Here is a 4121-nt window from a genome sequence, read left to right on the forward strand (position 1 = left end):
ACCCCCTGCCTGGCACGACCTCCTGATCCCCAGTGACCCAAGAAGCAAGTTGTGTTTGCCGATGCAAAGGGGCTCTTGTTGGCATCGGTGCACAGGTTTGAACCAATTAATATCATTAATTAATCAAGAGCTACTAATACCTACATTATTGAAAATATACAAATGGCTTAATTTAAAAATTGGTGAAAAGTTTGAATATGTCATTCACTGAGAACAAAATGGAAATGGCCAATGATATATGAAAAAAATCCTACCATGCCATTTTCTTTTAAAAATGTAATCAAAACAATCATGAGATGCTTTTTTACACCTGTCATATTGACAAATATCTTAGTTTGATCGCTTTTAATTATGGTGAAGATATGGGAAAAGGGCAACTTTTTTTTTTTTTTTTTTTTTTTGAGAGAGAGTTTTGCTCTTGTCCCCCAGGCTGGAGTGCAATGGCCTGATCTCGGCTCACTGCAACCTTTGTCTCCTGGATTCAAGCGATTCTCCTGCCTCAGCCTCCCAAGTAACTGGGATTACAGGCATGCGCCACCACACCCAGCTAATTCTGTATTTTTAGTAGAGACAGGGTTTCACTGTGCTGTCATGCTGGTCTCCAACTCCTGACCTCAAATGATCCACCTGCCTCGGCCTCCCAAAGTGCTGGGATTACAGGCATGAGCCACTGCTCCCGGCCAAAAGGGCAACTTTTCAAGGCTACTGGTGGAACTGGGCACGGTGGCTCATGCCTATAATCCCAGCCCTTTAGGAGGCCGATGTGGAAGTATCGCTTGAGCCCAGGATTTGAAGACCAGCCTGGGCAACAGGGAGACCAAGTCTCTATTAAAAGAAAAATAATTAAAGTAAATAAATACAACAAACAGGCAGGGCACGGTGGCTCACGACTGTAATCCTAGCTCTTTGGGAGGCCGAGGTGGATGGATTGCCTGAGCTCAGGAGTTCAGACCAGCCTGGGCAACACCGTGAAACCCCATCTCTACTAAAATACAAAAAAACTAGCCGGGCGTGGTGGCACACGCCTGTAGTCCAGCTACTAGGGAGGCTGAGGCAGGACCCACTAGAACCCGGGAGGCGGAGGTTGCAGTGAGCCGAGATCAGGCCACTGCACTCCAGCCTGGTCGACAGAGTGAGTCTCTAATAATAATAATAATAATAATAATAATAATAATAATAATAAATACAACAGACAAACACACACAAATCCCGTCTGTTCCACAGCTAAGAGGGTTTCCAGTTTCAACATTGTCCCTGTTGTCCCTCCTGTCCTGATCACAGACCCCCATCACTGGTGACCCCAGAGTGATCCCAAATGCTGCCCCAGGTGACGTGCTGGTGGCCTGAGGCAAAATGTCTGTGTCACACTTCTTCTCCATCTTCTTCTTCTTTCTTCCTAGAGACGGGATCTCACCATCTTGCCCAGGCTGGTCTCCTAACTCCTGGGCTCAAGCGAGCCTCCCACCTTGGCCTCCCGAGTAGCTGGGACCTACTGAGTCACACTTGTAGTCACATCCTTTTCCTTTCTCCAACCCACTGGTTAATCATGAAAGGCTCTTCTGATTGGCTGCCTCCTGGCAGTAGTGCCTCAGCGCGGCGGTTCGGGAGCAAATAAATAATTCCCGCTGGGAAGCTGTTTCTCAGACAGGAGCAGCGACACCCCTGCCACGCCTGCCGCCTGGAGTTGAGTGGGGTAAGCACGCCGGCCTCCAGGAATCGACGGTGGTTCTTCTTGCACTTCTCTTCTTCTCCAGTTTCAGGGGACACCGTGGGGTGGGCGAGCCCGGGGGAGCGCAGGGAAGGGCGGGTTGGGCTGCAGGTGGGAATGTGCGGTCCTTCTGCGCCCTCAACAGAGCTTCCTTCCTTTTTGCCAAGGTCCCCGTGCCGCCTTCAGCGCGCCTCCTTATGCACCTCTACCTCTGCTGCGGCGCACCTCTTCCGCAGCCCCAGCGGCCTCCCCGAGGGGCGCCGCGGCCTCGGCTGTCCCGCCCCTGCCTGGCACGACCACCTGACCTCCAGCGACCCAAGAAGCAAGTTGTGTTTGCAGACGCAAAGGGGCTGTCGTTGGTATCGGTGCACTGGTTTGAAGCCACTGCGGGCAGAGCCTGAAGAGGGCCGGTGTCCCGCGTGCAGCCTCCCCGGCCCGGCCTCCTCCTGCTGCAGAACCGCCCCCCACGCCCGGGGCTGCTGCGCCCCAGGAGGGACTAGGGGGTATTCAGGGATGCCCGCACTCTCGGGGGCGAGCCTGCAGCTGTGTGCCCTGTAGGGGCTTCCTGCGGGGCACCGTGAGCGCAGGTGGGGACAAGCGGGCGGTGCAGATGCGCACCCCCTGGATGCCTGGGGTTCCTTCCAACAAGAGCCCTGTGTTGGAACGCCGGGTCCCCGCGGAGGTGAGAGGGTCGGCCTCGCCTTCCAGGCGGTGTTGCCGCCGAGTCCCCTGGCCCCGCGGGCCACCGTCCAGTTCTGCTTCTCTTTAGAGCGTGCTCAGCGGCCTTTCGGGGACAGTAATCAAAGGCAAAACTACAGCTGGGTGCCGGGTTCGCCGTCCTGCTCATCAGAATGAAGCCAGGCTCTGTGAGGGCGCACAGACAGACAGGCTGAGGCCTCTGCGCCTGCCTTTTCCACCTGGGCAAAGCGTGATTTCTTGTCCAGGACGCGCGTGTTTCCTATGTCGGGGAACTTTGCTCAATCTGTTTTCTTGCTCCTGAATTCATAATGGAGAAACAGGACTGATTCAACTCCTAGTCCCTGCAGAAGGCCTCGAATGCCTTGCATTCTTCTCTCACTTCCTGACTACAAGGGATGAGGTTTTGCTTTAGGAAGATTCTGGGAATGGAGTCGGGAAACGGAAGAAATGCAAATAAAGTATTTATATGTAATTATTGAAAGGGCTTAGCAGAGAGTGTCTAAGGACCGTGGGTGGTGTGTGCGTGCGCGTGTGTGGATGTTTGTGTGTGTATTGCAGAGGTTGGGGAGGGGTTCTTTACGTTAAAGATGGGAGAGAGAACTTTGCCCTTCTACTTTCCTCTCCATCTAGGAAGGGCTACTTTCCTGGTAACTTGAAATAGTCAGGCTTATTCCACTTTTGCCAAAAGGAATGTTCATTAAAGCATCTTCAACAGTTGATATAATAAACACTTTTTCTCCCTCTTCATCATATAAAAGTGTGGGGAGACTCTGTCTCTGTTCATTTCAAAATATGGGTACTTTTAAAAACACTTATTTTCAGTAGTTTAGTACACTTTAATTTTTAATTTTAATTATTATTATTTTTTTTTAGACAGTATCTCCTCATGTTGTCCAAGCTGGTCTTGAACTCCTGGGTTCAACTGGTCCTCCTGCCTAAGGATCACTCAGAGTGTTGGGATTACAGGTGTGAGCCATGGTGCCTGGGTACTACTTTTTTTTTTTTTTTTTTTTTTTTGAGATGGAGTCTCGCCTTGTCACCCAGGTTGGAGTGCAATGGTGCCATATCAGCTCACTGCAATCTCCACCTCCTGGGTTCAAATGATTCTCCTGCCTCAGCCTCCCGTGTAGCTGGGATTATAGGCACCTGCCACCATGCACTGCTATTTTTTGTATCTTTAGTAGAGACGGGGTTTCATCATGTTGGCCAGGCTGGTCTCAAACTGCTGACCTCGTGATCCTCCCACCTTGGCCTCCCAAAGTGCTGGGATTACAGGCGTGAGCCAACACACCCGGCTGCTACTACTTCTTTGAGTGCAATTTACCTAGACCCAGAAACCTGACCTTTGCCCCCACGGCCCCCATAGCTCCCCATTATGTATTGATGGTCCGGTATTGAAAGCATCCACTGAAGTGTTTGCCTCCCCCAGGATGGGAGAAAGTGAGGACAAGTTGGCCTTGGACACAGCCGGCCACAGGCTGGCCACCCCCCTGGAGCTCAGAACATATGGATTAGAATAATACATGAGAATGTGTGCCAAGTATGCCTCTAGCTTCAATTTACAGTGTTCTGAGAGCTTTAGATGTTGGAAGGCTTTAACCTCTTTTCAGGGACTCTTCATTCTTCGATTATTATTCATAGATGACAAATTTTAAATAAAAGATTTCTTTTTGTACACTTTTATCTCTTCTGATACTTGATTTCTTGGACTACA

General features: G+C 50.7%; 1 long non-coding RNA gene across 1 annotated transcript; it reads left to right on the top strand.

Moving 5' to 3' along the window:
- Positions 1-1400: 1400 nt before the first annotated feature.
- LOC129135701 (uncharacterized) lies at positions 1401-4082 on the top strand. The gene is made up of 2 exons (XR_008536710.2): positions 1401-1693; positions 1876-4082. It is a non-coding gene; the product is annotated as an uncharacterized LOC129135701 (long non-coding RNA).
- The last annotated feature ends 39 nt before the right edge of the window (positions 4083-4121 follow it).

Source organism: Pan troglodytes, chromosome 7 (genome assembly GCF_028858775.2).
Source record: "Pan troglodytes isolate AG18354 chromosome 7, NHGRI_mPanTro3-v2.0_pri, whole genome shotgun sequence".
NCBI lineage: Eukaryota > Metazoa > Chordata > Mammalia > Primates > Hominidae > Pan > Pan troglodytes.